Source organism: Polypterus senegalus, chromosome 6 (genome assembly GCF_016835505.1).
Source record: "Polypterus senegalus isolate Bchr_013 chromosome 6, ASM1683550v1, whole genome shotgun sequence".
Taxonomy (NCBI): domain Eukaryota; kingdom Metazoa; phylum Chordata; class Cladistia; order Polypteriformes; family Polypteridae; genus Polypterus; species Polypterus senegalus.
Window position 1 is genome coordinate 152,929,498 of NC_053159.1, and position 16,357 is coordinate 152,945,854.

At 37.6% G+C, this 16,357-nt stretch overlaps 1 protein-coding gene across 5 annotated transcripts in view; it reads right to left on the bottom strand.

Moving 5' to 3' along the window:
• The window catches only part of si:ch1073-416j23.1 (rac GTPase-activating protein 1), a 118,269-nt gene that overhangs the window by 88,654 nt on the left and 13,258 nt on the right, over positions 1-16,357 (bottom strand). The window lies entirely within an intron of this gene.

Consider the following 16,357-nt stretch of genomic DNA (forward strand, 5'->3'; position numbering starts at 1 on the left):
CACAGGTGACGATTTCAGTAGTGGACACTTATGTTTATGAATGTTTCAACTCTCAAAAGTTGGATGCGAAGTTATCAATGAAGCCAGTTGTATGCTTACAACGCTTGACAGATGCTGAATGTCACTTCAACACAAATCCTGCAAATACCAACGTAATTGAAACAAACCATGAAACTCAAAACCGATTATGAGAGCAGCAATCCAAGCTGTGAGAAAACAGTAAAAAGGAGGCGTGTCGGACGTCATGGTACATTTTCTGATACAGCTAGACAGAAACAACTTTGTGACGCTGTCGCTAAATACTCGCAGAAAAATCCACAAGTTAATACCGGGAATGCCTGTTAAACATCTTAGATTCACGAGTAGTGATTTGGGTAGTGAACACTTCGATGAATGAAAACGGTTATCTTTACAACGGTTGACAAACACGGAATGTAACTTGAACACCACGTCCTCCAAATACGAACCTGATTGAAAGAAATGATAATCAAATCCTTGATGACAGCAACACTCATAACAGTGACAAAACAATTACATTGACAATCATGTTACGTTATTTTTAAAATGTTTCCTTTTCTTTTTCATAACTTCTTTAACACACTACTTCTCCACTGCAAAGCGCAGGTATTTTGCTAGACATAAATAAAATGAAAGTAGATTTTCACATAGTTTAGGCTATGCTTCAACAATCATTCCATTCTTTTTTGTCAATTAACTAGATCAAGGTCAGTTACATGACATTTGAAATACAGCTTTTGTTCTTTTTTCCTTTTTTTAAAAAAAAAAAAAAAAAAAAAACACAAGTCTGTATAATCAACAGACTCGTTTTTTTTATGATAAGACTGGAGGATAATACACATTACTTACTTTCAGATTAAATATGGCATTACCAGACAATGTCGAAACCAAACCGGTATGGATCAGTGAAAGCTAAAAATACAGTTGTGGTAATTTTACAATTAACACATACTTTACATGTTTAAAGCGTGGATTAAAACAACCTACTTTGTGTCTCAATGTTGAGAAACCATTTGGCTTGGCATAGCGGAATTTCTATTTTCCATCATTAAGAAATTTAAACTGGACAAGCATTAAAATTTAATTAAGCTGTTTGGCTGCCTCTTTTTGCCTTAGTCATTTAAGCTTGCCATTGATAACACAAAGCATAGAAATCAGTATATGCAATCTCTCTATGCCAATGACTTTTTTTGTATACAATCAAACCACAAAAATAATTTCAAGTAGTACTACAGTGTATTTCTTATTACAGTAACATTTCAGATTTTAAAACAAAGCAGCCAATATCATTAGACAAGAGAATTCCCAAGGGTTAATGCTAATTTGGTGTATTTCTTTGATCTAGTCAAAAAAAACTTATTGAATTGATAATTGTTATTTATTTGGATTTACTTCCGTATTTATGGAAGATTTCACCGAATCAAATAAAAATCGTTTGCTTACCATGAGAAAAAAAAACTGTGCCAAGAATATAAGATAAAATTATTTCCATATTCTTTTTGTTATCAGAAACATGCATTGGAAAACACAAGAGGCACGGATCAATACTTCATAGTTTTCTTGGCTTGAAAAAATTAACATACAGGTAAAATTCTGTTACAGCGAACTGCCAGGGACCTAAAAAATATTTTGTTGTAATGAAAATTTCGCTGTAATGAGATTCTGTATTTGTTGCTGTAGTGCTTTCTTTAACTTGTGTGCAGGCATTTGCAATCTTTCCAATAGCTTCTTCCGCGTTAATTTTAATCTTCTCCCGTCTACAAGTTATGTTGACGAGAATTTTTCTCAGCATTTCCTTGTAATACACTTACAAGGTGCAAACAATGCCTAAATCCAATGGCTGAAGTACTGCCGTGCAATTGGGTAGGAGGAATTCAACGTGAACATTATCTAAAATGCAGAAGCATGTTGTGAGCAGCACAGTTATCAATCAGAGGCTGAATCATCCGTTTCTTTATATTGTGTGGTTTCTGAACTCTTTTGTGACCCCGCCCCACGGGGCGACACGCCAAAGTATGTCCCGAAACACGATTGCCGCGTCTGTGGAAGATTGTTTGTCCGTTGCCGGCTTACAGGTGTGCAGTGAAGCGACGCAGGCGAATCCTAAAAGATCAGGGTCGCGTTGCAAGTCCCCGTCTTACACCCCAAAACATTAGGCAGAGTATCAGTACTTTAGCAAAACCAGTTTTATTCAGCTTGAAAAAGGAACAGCACAGTTATTTATTGTAGCGGGATCTGCCACTCTTCTATAAACAGACACAGCAGTCAGGCAGGGTCATGGCATTTGTTCATGACTGAATTTAGCAACCTTTTATCCGATTTGGCTATAAATTATGATCACGTAGTACTGATGGGGGATTTTAATGTACACATTGATGTGGAAACTGACACTTTTAGCAAATGTTTTATTTGTTAAATTCAGTAGGATTTTGTCAGATTGTCAAAGGTCCATCTCAATCATAACCACACAGATTTAAAATTAGAACTTAGAGTTGAAATTCAAAATTAAATCATTAAATGAAGTTATTTCCAATCACTACTTAATTACATTCGATTTAGTCCTGCCCTTGCCAATGCACTCACAGATTAAAACAGACAGTGCGACATCTAGACTGTAATTCTGCTTCAGAATTTATAGATACTTTGAGTAAGTCGAGTATAATTGTGGAAAACCATTTAGATCAGTTAACATCAAATGTAAACGTGGAAAACAATTTAGATCAGATAACATCACATTATAATGTGACCTTGAGAGATGCTCTGGACGCAGTGGCTCCCCTTTAAACAAAAGTGATCAAAGTACATAGAAACTCTACCTGGTTTAATGAAAACAGTCAAGCTCTTAAATTAGAGTGTCAAAAACTGGAGCGCACATGAACAGCAAAGCTACATATCTTTCAAACTGCATGGACAGAGTGTTAAAAAATATAAAAAAGTTCTCTTTAAAGCTTGCTCAGAATACTATTCTATAATAGATAGCAATAATAAAAATCTTTGGGTACTGTTTAAAACAGTGGCTAAATTAAATGGGAATTCAGATCTACAGTGCAAAATACCAACAGATATTGGCAGTACAGACTTTATGAACTTCTTCAATGAGAACATTAAAAAAGATCCCAGATCATCATCACAGTACTTACTAGCTTAGCAGACCCTGTCTCACATTGCATTCAGCACTTTAGTAATTTTAATCCTGTAAGTGAGCAGGAAGTCTTTAAACTTTAATTTCTAAAATGAAGCTGCCTACTTGTTCCCTAGATCCAGTGCCAACAAAGCTAGTAAAAAGTGTAATGGATGTTCTTGCAGCGCCTATTCTAATCTATTCTAAAACATTATCAATAGTTCATTATTGCTTGGCACAGTACCTAATGCACGAAAAGTGTCAGTCATTAAATCATTACTTAAAAAAAAAAAAAAAATCAGACCTTGACCCACACATAAATAATTACAGGTCTTTCAAATTTACCCTCTCTCTTTAAAATACTAGAAAAAAGTAGTCACCAATCAGCTTCAGTCACACCTTACGCATTACAATTGATTTGAGAAATTCCAGTTTGGCTTCCGCACTGGTCATAGTACAGAAAAGGCACTAACGTGGGTTGTAAATGACATTCTGATATCCTCCGATGAAGGAAGCTCCACTGGAATTGTTACACTTAAGTGCAGCATTTGACACCACTGACCATTCTATTTTACTGCACAGGCTAGAGAATGATGTTGGGCCTACAGGTACGGTGCTCGATTGGTTTAGTTCTTATTTATCAAATCGAATCTAATATGTACAGAAATGTGCTGACAGGACTCCACCATTATATACAGAAGTGAGATATGGTGTCCCGCAGGGCTCAGTACTGGGACCTTTACTGTTTTCACTTTACATGCTTCCACTGGGATCTATTAGGAAACATCACGTTAAATTTCACTCGTATGCAGATGACACCCAGTTATACCTTTCATTTAAATCAAATGAAGTTTCTCAGAAGTTGTCTTTAATTAGTTGTGTTAGTGAATTAAAGGTGTGGATGGATGAGATCTACTTGTCTTTAAACACAGATAAAACAGAGATGTTAATTGTTGGAGGGAATGACACTGATCACAACAATATTTTGTCATCATTTAACTCAGATGGAATCGCCATTAATTTTACCGAATCAGCCCGCAATCTAGAAGTTATGTTTGACTCTAGCATGTCATTTAAAGCGCAAATTACAAAGCTGTCCAAATCATGTTTCTTCCTATTTAAAAATGTTGGGAAATTAAGGCACTTTCTAAATAAACAGGATTGTGTGAAATTAAATTCATGCATTTATTTCTAGTAGGATTGACTACTGCAATGCGGTGTTCACTGGATGTTCAAACTGTTCTTTATACAGCCTCCATTTAATCCAAAATGCTGCTACAAGAATTACAAGAACAAGAAAATACGAACACACAACTCCAGTTCTTAAATCCTTACACTGGCTCCTGGTTAAGTTTAGGGTAGATTTCAAAATCATCCTTTTAACATATAAAGCATTAAATGGTCAAGGTCCAGCTTACTTGTCTGAACTTATCATGACTTACAAACGAGAGCGCACATTAAGATTTCAAGATGCTGGTCTGCTTATGATTCCAAGGATTAATAAAATAACAGTGAGAGGTCAAGCTTTTAGTTATAGGGCCCCTAAACTGTGGGATGGTCTGCCTGATACTATAAGAGATGTCCCTTTGGTCTCAGCTTTTAAATCCCAGCTGAAGACTCATTACTTTAGTTTAGCATATCCTGACTAGAGCTGCCGATTAACTGAACAGACTGCATCTCTGTTGTTAGTCATTAGCACTAATATTATAACTGATAGTTATAATTGGATACTAACCCTCACCTATTCTATTTTTCTTCTCGGTACTCAAATGTGGCACTTGATGCCACGGCCCACCTGCCAAGTTGTTTTTGCCTGCCTAAGGTAAAGTCATCCTTGATGGAGGATCGCAGGAATCGTGGGGTAGAGGGATCCTTTCATCGGATTGGCTGGCTCAGCACTGTTCAGCTGTGGAATGGCCAAATGGGGGAGGCAGCTTGATGGAGGTCTCCAGGACTCTGCTCTGTACTTGAAAGTTTTATTTTTATACTGTATTGAGGATTTGTTCTGTTCTGTGTATTGTATTGTATTGTATTGACCCCCTTTTTGACACCCACTGCACGCCCAACCTAACTGGAAACGGGTCTCTCTTTGAACTGCCTTTCCCAAGGTTTCTTCCATTTGTTCCCCTACAAGGGTTTTTTTGGGAGTTTTTCCTTGTCTTCTTAGAGGGTCTAGGCTGGGGGGCTGTCAAGAGGCAGGGCCTGTTAAAGCCCATTGCGGCACTTCTTGTGTGATTTTAGGCTATGCAAAAATAAAAAATTGTATTGTGGCCAGGTTAGTGGCCAAGTAATCCTGTTCCCTGCATTTACAATGTTCCTTGCATCACCCATCGAGATCTTTTCTGTTTGCTTCAGTGAAGAGCCACAACAGAGTTGCGAGCCTGCTGTTGCTCCGGCAATGAATAAACAGTCTTCCACAGACGCGGTGATCGCACTTCGGCGTGTTGTCCAGTTGGGGGTGGTCCCAAGAGTTTAGAAAACTCACATTTTCTTGAATGAGTGCCGCATTTATAGGAATGTTTCTTGAGCGAGCATCACTGAACCATAGAAAAACAGCTTTTTTGGCATCTCCAAATGCAGCAGTTCACATACGTTTGCAACCAGAGATTTTTCTTCTTTTTTTGCTCTGTCTTTCAGGAAAGTGGAGTGTCAATGGCGAAATTCCAAATTCACTGGCAACATCTTTTCTTTTTGCCTCAATTGAAAGCTGCAAAAACAAAGTTTTTATTTTTCTAATATGAACTGTTTAAAAAGTTTGTGTCTGCTGTTTTCTATAGGAGGGTGACGAGTTGTTTGGATGTTTTTCAAATGCTGACGAGCAATAAGCAAAAAGGTACCACCATAAACAAAAACAGCAAAAAAAACAAGGAAACTTCGAAGAGAGATACATACAGTATATAGATAGATAGAGATAGATATATATAGATATCTTTTTTTTTTTACAATGTTTCTGTTCTGAGCTGCGACCACAGAACTAACTGTTCTGTGGATGATTCATTACAACCAAGTGCTCAAAAAATCCTGAAATGCTTGAATGAAAGTATCTGCTGAATGTACTTCATAGTAACGAGATTTCTATAGATTCATGTCATATGGGCAAACTGTCGGGACCATAACAATACTTCGTTGTAAAGATATTCGTTGTAACGATATTTGTTGTAACAGTATTTTACCTGTATTTGGTAAGCTTTTAAAAATTTTCCTCTGTACCGCATACCTTCCATTGTAAAATGAATGCCAGCTTAACTTTAGAACACAATTTGACATGGCAATTACATATATACCATGTTTGTGAAAAAATTACTTTGATTTGAAAAATACTAAATACATCATGTTGGTATTTTTTTAATAACCTCAAAATATTAAGAATTAACTCTTATCTCAAAAATTGATTACAGGTTGAAATAATTATAGGATGTCCAATACCAAAATCCCTTTTCTACAGTAGTATAAACCTGCTTAAATTAATATTAGGGCTGTTCGATATAACGATATATATCGGATGACAATATGAAAATGTCTATCGCTGCACATTACGCTATCGTTTGTTTCGTGGTGTCGCAAAATAAACTGTTTACGGCAATATTTTTCATTGTTTTGATGGCCACCACGTGGATGCAGACACACTAGCATGGCTGATGAAGACGAGGCAACACCAGGTAGCTCCACACAGAAGGACCTTGTTCCTAAACAAGGGGCTACCTCTGTAGTATGGAGATGGTTTGTATTTGAAAAGTCTGACACGGACCAGAAAACGGTACTGTGCAAATTATGCTGCAAACCGATCGCTACCACAGACTCCAACACGACAAACCTCTTCTACACCTCCGCAAAAGGCACGTGAGCGAGCATGCAGAGAGTTTACAACTGAGAGGCAGGCCACGTAGGATATTACAGTTGTAAAGGTACTATTTAAACGAGCATGTTAAAAGCTTGGAAGATTAATTGCTACCAAAACAATTTGCTTAAGGCATAATTTCCCTGCAGCGTTTGCTGTCAGCGTTAATCTTGTTAAAATTACGTTTACGCCACAACTGCATTAACACGGCAAATCTCCGTTAACGAGTTACCGCGGATCCCCGTGCTTGGGGCTGGACAGCATCAACACGTTAGCGCCGTCCAGTCCCACGCACGGGCGATCAGCTATAACTCATTAACGGAGATTTGCTACACTACGATGTGCAAATTAACATTTTACTAGAATGTAGCCTAAAAAATATATTTAATATTATATATTTAATATATTTTTGTCGTAAGCCTTATTGCTGCTACAGTTTGAAGTACAATGTTTACATTTGGTTTTGACAGTTAATGTTAGACTTGTATTTATTTTGTTTAAAGGGTTTATTGGCCTTATATAGTTTAGTTGTTAGTGCTTTGATCCTTTTATATTTAATATATGTTGTGAGAGTTATTGCTGCTACAGTTCACATTTTGTTTATGTCAGGCATTTTATATAGTAGTATTTTATATTGGGCCTTTAGTAATTTGTTTTTGAAAAGTGTTTTATATTTGATACATTAACATTTTATGTTTACATTCTAAGTCAAACATTTGCTCAAATGTTCTAAATAAAACAGAATTACAAGTTGAGTACTTCTCATTTTTGATTTTTTTAAATTTAAATGAAAAAAAAAGGAGTGGTGATTATATAAGCTATTCACTGAATACAAAGAAAATGTACTATATCGTGATATCGGGATATGAAATGAAATATCGGGATATAAGATTTTGGTCATATCGCACAGCCCTAATTAATATATTCCTTTATTTACTTGTTTAAATCTCTTTTCTTGCTACCTGTCTGCCTTTTCCTATAATGGTTGAGCTTATAATCCTAAGACCAAGATTCTCTTATATAGTTTGTAGAGGCCGACCCACTCGTCCAGAACAGCAACTACACCACCAAGACCTGAAGCCTGGCAACCTGAGGAAATGTTAGACCCAACAAACCATACTTTTTCATAAACTTCCCCAATCAACTGTTAAGTAATCAAAAACCAAACAGTATAGAACGTGTATATATATTGACAGTGAAAACCATACACATTTCACTCTTTCCAAAGCCTCCACACCACACAAAACTCCGAAAGTGACAGGCGCTATGTAATTAAAAAAAAAAAAAAAACTGCATCGATAAATATACAACACAAACTGTCCCTTGTCCCTACACTGAACATGAAACAAATAAGATAAACAGAGAACACCAAACACACATGAAAGTCCAAAATAGTGAATGTGAAGCTTGTCCAGCTGGAAAGTGCCCTATGGCAATTATACTAAAATGAAATGGTTAGCTTGCTCCTCTCCCAAATGACAAAAAACAGTCTCACCATATAATCCAGAACCCCAGGGGTTTTCCGTAGCAATGGCGAAGTCATTAATGTCTGGCGTTGAAAGCAGCAAGCATTAAAAGGTGTGAAGTGATCTGGATCAGTGCTCTCTCTTGGCTCTTCTCTCTTCAGTGAAGTGTCTGTGTTGAAAGAGATTCTTTTTCCCTTTTGTCCTCTTTTTTAAATAGTGATGGCCCATGTGGAATTGATGGGTTTGACAAAGTTAATGTGCTATGAACAGTATCACATCAATGTGGCCCATTATTTTCATAGTCACTTCTCATTATTAACAACTTCAATGGGTGTGAGAACCAACACAAATAATTTGAATTATTAAAACCTTCTACTTTAAAAGATAGAGTTAGGAGTGCGCAATATAATGGCCGATCCAGGCATTCCAGATGAAATTCTTCTTCTACAAGATGAGTGACTAAGATCATAGAATAAAACTATTCAAAATTTCCAGATTACAGTTATTACTTGTGGCATAGTAATTGCTGTCTCATGAGTACAGTGTTCCTTGGTTCAAATCTCACATTGTCACGGTTTGAGAGTTTGCATGTTCTCAGGGGATGTACGATTTTCTTCCAACATCTGCAAAGATGTTGTAACACATGTGCGCCTGGGAGGCAGCTAAAGGGCTCAAAAGAAGGTAATTCCGCGCCAGGCCAGGGGGTGGCGGAGTGCAATAAACATCTCTCTTTTATCCCTGCAGACTAAACATGGGAAATTCTGCCTGAATCCGAGGACGCCATTTTCAGTTTCAGGCCCGATGACATCACTTCCCCTGACCAACCTTAAGAACCCACCATCTTCCTTCCGTTAGTCAGTTCTGTTTTGGACTCTAATCTATAAAAAAAAAAAAAACTTTGCATCCAATTACCCGTTTTTGCAGCCTTATTTCAAGTATACTGGTGGCTGCCCCAAACCTTTTGTGTCAAGGCATATTCTTCCACAATGTACATGTTCCCATTCTGGAATTGCTAGTTAACCTACTTATGTCCTGGGATACACCAGTGTCCTATCCAGGATCATTTCCTGCCTTGATTCCATTTTTGAAAGAACAGACTTTATTCAAACCCTCAACCACACTGCCCTAAACAACTCAGCCCAATCGCCCCTTACTGAAATATGCAGGTTTACGAATATATTACACAAGTTTGTCTAAACGGAAATATAAAAAAAGAACTACACAATACATCATAAAAATATTCAGTTAACTGCTAATAAGATATTCAACATGAAAAAGTATAATAATGCACTAGGCTTTACTCACAACATTCATAAATTTAAACTAGGATGGTAAAGACTTGCTTTCCATTACATCAAAAAGAAAAAAAAAAAGTTATCAAAAAAAAAAAAAAAAAAAAGTTAACTTTGAAATCTGTTATGTACCTCTCTAAGATGGAACAGCAACCATGCTCATTAGGAAATTTGCGAGTCAAATGTACAAACTTTAAAATGTGTCAATATACATGATATCTTATATACAAATACTTTGAAAGATATTTCGTTTAAATAGTTTACCACATTACTTGGACCATTTAAGATTTAAAAATATAGATGAAATAGACGTTCAATTTACATTAAAATTACGAAATGTCATATGCCAACATTATATGATACTAATTTGACATTCCCCCAATGCTAATTATTCCCACTGCACAGATCACTCAGTCAAATAAATCGGTTAAATCCAATGCATGGCAAAGACATAATTTATAGTTTCAGTCACCTGCATTAAAAAATGATCAGCCAACCTAACTCTGTTAAAAGGTAAATGAACATGTTACTGATTACAAGTAAGTTTACATTTCTGTTATGCACCATATAAAGCCAAAATTTAAAATTTTTCCAAACAAGTCCCATACACAAAAACTACAAGCTTGTTAGAATATTTAAAACCACTTCAAAAATGTATGCATGGTGTAACATTCAGGTGTGATAGGGAGCTTACTTAACAGATTTCAAAGTTGTAGCAGTTTACATTTCTTTTTAGGTAGGTTTACATTTAATCAGTATATCAGACCATTTTTTAATATTATTTGATATAGAAATACTGATAACTATTGTTAAAAATGTGTACTAATATTCTAATCAATCAATCTGCATCAAGATGCTAGTGCTTACCTTAATAAGGCTAGTAAATTATCCAAGAAGGTGGAGGACTTTAATGTTATGTATGGTAAGGGCTGCCGCTGACATAGTGGCTCCTGAAAAGACTGTTAAGTAATCCTCGAACACAGGGGTGGCCAACCAGTCAGAGAACAGCAGCCATATTTTTTTACTGTGTTACCGCAAAGAGCCACATCATACACATGGGCACACATGATCACCACCAATCCCTTCCTCACACACACACACACCCCTCTGCTCAGCCAGATTTATTGTAAAGGTCACACACCAACATGACAGAAATTGACTCCTACAGTACTAAAACCACAGGCCTGTCATTTTCAACAATGAAAATTGTGTGCACTGTCTCACACACACACACAAACTCTCAGTTCAAACAAAAATATAATAATTTACAATAGCTTTTTTCATTTACTATGCATGTTGCTTAGTGGGACCTGGCATTCCTTGCCTTGAACAATCTTCTTCAAATCTGGCTTGTATTCCGTTGTTGCCACTCGAAGCAATTCTTTCACAAGGGTGTCAGTCAGAACAGATCGATGCTTTGATTCCACGTGTTTCAGGGTAGAAAACACAGACTCGTAGACGTATGTTGACCTAAACATTGACGGTATCTTAAGCGCAGCCCATTTGCCATTGGGGTATTTTTCCATTGGCACACTTTTCCAGAATCCAATGGTCCCTTCCCTTAAAGCCTGTTTCAGTTGGTCCTCCTCACAAAGATCGATCATCTCCAACTCGCCCACAGCCTCATCTGTGACTAGCGGGGCTTTCAAACAGTCAGTCTCCGCATTAAATGGGTCAACGAGGAATGCAATCTGTGGCCTTTTCAGTTGTAGATCACGGAACCTGGTCACAAAGCTTTCGTGCAGGTTTTCAACCAGTGTTGCATATCTGGCTCTTTGCTTATTCAGGGCGGCGCTGGCGACTTGCCCACTGGCTTTTAGAAGAGTGGGAAAATACATTAAATCTCCCTTTTGAATATGCGCCTTGAACAGCTTTGTGTTTGTTGACAAACGCAAACACACTTTGCACCAGGTCAGGCAGCATTTTTAAACTTACCCTGCAGGGTCAGGTTCAGTCTGTCCAACTGACACAGCAGGTCAGCCAAAAAGGCCAGATCCATAATCCACTTGAGGTCAGAGAGCTCGGGATAGTCCTTGTCCTTCTCTTCCATTAACAGTTTCACGGCATCCAAAAGCTCAAAGAAGTGATAGAGTACTTGGCCTTTTGACAGCTACCTCACAGTGCAGTTCAGCGGCAGGTCACCTGGAAGCCCTTGGTTCAGCTCAGTGATGAGATTCTTGAAATGCCTGTGGTTAAGAGCACGTGTGCGGATTTAGTTGACGATTTCCATCACAGGCTTCATGACATTGTCTAAAATCAATGATTTAGACACGAGTTGCTCCCTGTGGATGATACAGTGGAAATTCCAAAACTTGGGAAATGTTTGGTCAGCTTTACACAGCCCCAGAAGCCCGTTCACAGATCCAATCATGGCTGGCGCTCCACCCGTGGCTATTGCAGTTAGTTTCAGCATGGGCGGATTTGCTTTCGCAAATACAGCCATCATTGTTTCTTTCACATCTATGCCACGGGTTGTCTTTTAATGGCACAATATCAAGGAGTTCTTTGATCACACAATCGTTTGACACAGACCGTGCAAATATTGCCAACTGAGGCTTGTCTTGTATGTCACAACTCTCATCCAATGCGACACTAAAATACTCACATGCTTGAAGGTCAGAGTGCAACTGTGATTCAATAGCCGTTTTAATGTCCAATATTCTGTGTTCAACAGTGTGGCGGGACAGTTGGACGTCTGATACCAAGCATTTTAGTTTGTTGTTTTCAAGAGACAAGATTTCAACAACGTCACTGACGCATTTTTTAATAAACTCTGCTTCAGTGTATGGCTTTTTAGCCTGTGCAATGTTCCAAGCCAGTCGATACAATGCGAGCGTTACGGTCTCTGAGCGCTTCGTAAATTTTTGGAAAAACTATCTGCTTTTCTGCTTGAGTTTTCAAAGTGACCAACTCGTGCTTGCGAAGTTCAGTCCCTTTTGGAAATTTCTGGTCGATGTTAGCATGGAGTGAGCTGAAGTGGCGCTGAAGATTTGAAGCTTTGAAATGCACGAATGATGCCCGACATAAGGCAGAATGGCTTGCCATTACATTCAACAAAAAAAATATAAACTCTCCCACTCTGTTAAAAACGTCCTGTGTTCATCTTCATATTTTCGTTTTGCTGTGCATTTTTTCCCCTGCCATTTTGAGAGCGAACTTGACACAAATTGTTTACTTAAATGATCTCGCTCCTACTAGGAAACACTGTGGTATTTTCATCTCACGCACATGTGCATTTGACAAAAATACCATATTGAATCAAGCCAAGCGAACATTAAAAAAAACAAACTTCGATATGAACCCAAGAGCCGCATGAAACCAGGCAAAGAGCCGCGGGTTGGCCACTCCTGCACTACATTAAGGCAATTAAACCACTGCAGGGTATCCACTAAGTCAGGGGTGGGCAGAATGAGTCCTGGAGGGCTGCACAGGTTGCAGGTTTTTGTTCCAACCCAGTTGTTTAATTAAAAAACCAATCCTTGTCAATTTAATTTCATGAATTGTTAGTGCTTTAACTCTGCTATGTCAGGTAATTCTCATATCCTAGATTTTTTTTCCTTTCTAAGGATATCATCCAAATGATTTGAAGGCTAAAACAGAGGAGTTATTCTCCGTGCCTCACTTTCTCTTCACTTTCCTTCCAAGTATTTAATTAAACCCAAAAGTGCATGATAAATTCATGCAGGTGTAAATGGTAACAAGCTAAATGGAGAAATGCTGATTTCTTTTTGTCATTTGCATCTTATTGCTAATTAGGGGCAATTAAAAACTAAGAATACAGCTGTTTAAGACTAAAATAAGCAACAAGGGTTCAAAATCTTAACAAGCGAGACAACTAAAGTGAAGCAGAAGTGTTACATGAGCAATAAGTTCTTCTTACTATGCAATTGGGTTAGAACAAAAGCCTGCAGCCACTGTGGCCCTCCAGGACTGAATCTGCCCACCCTGCACTAAGTGAACAATAATGTTATTCATTAACCCAATACTACCTTTAAGGGGCAAAGCACAGAATTTGTTTTTGATTTTTGAAGCAGTCAGAAGATACCGATAGCTAAAAACGGTTTAATGTTGGCTGTAGCTAGATTGATTTGAAATGAAAATCTAATTAATCCAAAAAAAAAAAACACCACACCACCACACACACACCCCCCCCCAGAAGGGAATGAATGTTACAGTAAGCATCGGGCCTGTGTGTGGGGACTGGGGGAGTGGGTGTTTAAGGTCACTAAATCTGCCAGCATTTTATAGCTGCAAGTTATTGTACAGATTATAACGATCAGATCACTATAGACATTTACTTGTAAACAGTAAGTCTTATATAAAAACATACAACCTGTGACTAGTTTGTAATCTTCAAAACTTTGAAGCCCCACACCAAAAAATCCTTCTTGGAAATTTTTGTACTATTTCAAAAGTATTTAAGAACCAATAAGAGTAATAATACCAGAATATTACATAGTTTTCAAGTAATTTACCGTGGGCTTATGGCAGTGGCTAGAATAATCTTGCTCTTGTGGAAGCAAATAATTTGCATAGAGAACTATACTTTCATAGTTTAGCAGTAGAGTGGGCAAGATGTCAGCAGAGATTCATTTTAAGTAATTTTCTCTTTGTGTCTTTTAGTACACACTGAAACAATTCTGCAAATATACAGTAACTAAGAAAAAACAGCTGTTTATCCCCTCCCCAAGTTAAGGATTTGTTTATGAATATAGCATGGCTAATGTAATGAATTCATTATGTGGTCTGCTCTGAGCATAACAATGCACACAAAATAAAATTTACAAGCTTGAATAGCAAAGCATAAAAAAGGACCACTAGAGGTTGTTAATGAAAACAAATGGCAGCTGTGGTGTCACTGTGTACAAATGCTACAGATACGTGGAACTGATGAAGAGTCAGGGGCATTCAACAGCAGCAATGAGAAAATGCAAGGAGTCTGCAAAATGCGACAGCAAAAAAGTTACTACCACTACTACAATCCCATAACATCATACGGCTCCTCCATAAAAAAAATTAGACCAATGAGATGAGATAAACCACCAACGTTTACCATCCAACCTGACAGAACTGGAGAGGATCTGCAAGGAGGAATGGCAGAGGATCCCCAAATCCAGGTGTGAAAAACTTGTTGCATCCTTCCCAAGAAGACTCATGGCTGTATTAGCTCAAAAGGGTGCTTCTACTAAATACTGAGCAAAGGGTCTGAATAGTTAGGACCATGTGATATTTCAGTTTTTCTTTTTTAATAAATCTGCAACAATTTCAAAAATTCTTTTTTTTGTCTGTCAATATGGGGTGCTGTGTGTACATTAATGAGGAAAAAAAATTATTTAAATTATTTTAGCAAATGGCTGCAATATAACAGAGTGAAAAATTGAAGGGGGTCTGAATACTTTCCGTACCCACTGCATGTGCCAAAGGGAATGGAAAACGTGATTGTGTGTCAGTTTATTAGCGTCTTACAGGTAATGTCTTTATGTATAAACGTGTCCGTTAAGGATGTGATATCTACATGCAACAGCAGCCTCTATTTTTAAAATAAAATTACCAAAAGTGTTGCACATTTCAACCCGATTGCCAAGTCAATGCAAACAGGAAGGAAGGACAGGAAGAAGCCCAGTCTTGTGCTGCATTTGCTTGACAGTGGAGATATCATTGAGTTAGTAAGTAAACAAACCTGTACTCTCCATCAGTTAATGAGATATGAAGTTGACTCTCTGAGTAACAGTTTACAAGCTGTCTGTGTTACTTACATTAATCACTATAGCAGTCGGTACTCTACGGTAACTGTGCGGACAAACTATATCAGCCTAGGGATGACATTAGCAATAACACACCATTAACATGAGCTGGCATTCAATCATTCAACCAAGAAACTTCAGTGCCAGCTGCAGGGAAACATCTCAAACAGCAAGTCTGAAATATTCTCACAAATTCCAACTAGTGAGTCTATCCATACGATGGCAAGCTACCTAAAGAAAGATGTGAAAAATAAAATTCCAATGGGTTAGTGCTGGCAAGCGCAGCACTACACACCAATACATGGTTATTTGGTCAAAAATACGTTCCAATCTGAAAAGTATATACAATTATACTGGCAGCTAGTGAAACTGTCAGAATTTTCAGTGACAGATTTGAAACCATATTGCCCTTCTCCCCCCAAGTTCAAAATGTGAAATGTTATACAAAAAAAAAAAAAAAAGTGTAAAGTCTGACATTTACTTCTCATATAGAAAATAGCAAACTGCCGGTACCATACCACTTTCAATTTCAAGTTTTTCTGTACTTTTTCAGTATACCATGCTACCCCAACTTGCATGCAGTTCTGTAGAACCATTTTATAGTAAAGCAGACTGTGATTTTATATACATAAACATATACAATATGTACATACATGTATGACTACATTTTCAAGCACCATGCAGAAAGAGACTTACAGAAGCAGATCCTGGCTTAGATATCCCACTCCCGGTTGCAGTCTGTATAGATTTTGTATGTTCACCCTCTAATTCGTTTGGGGGTTTACTCCAGATACTCCAATTTACCTCTGAAACCCCCAAATATGTGCTCTATGTTAATTGGCAAGTTGAATCTGGCTGACTGTGGATGTGTATGAATG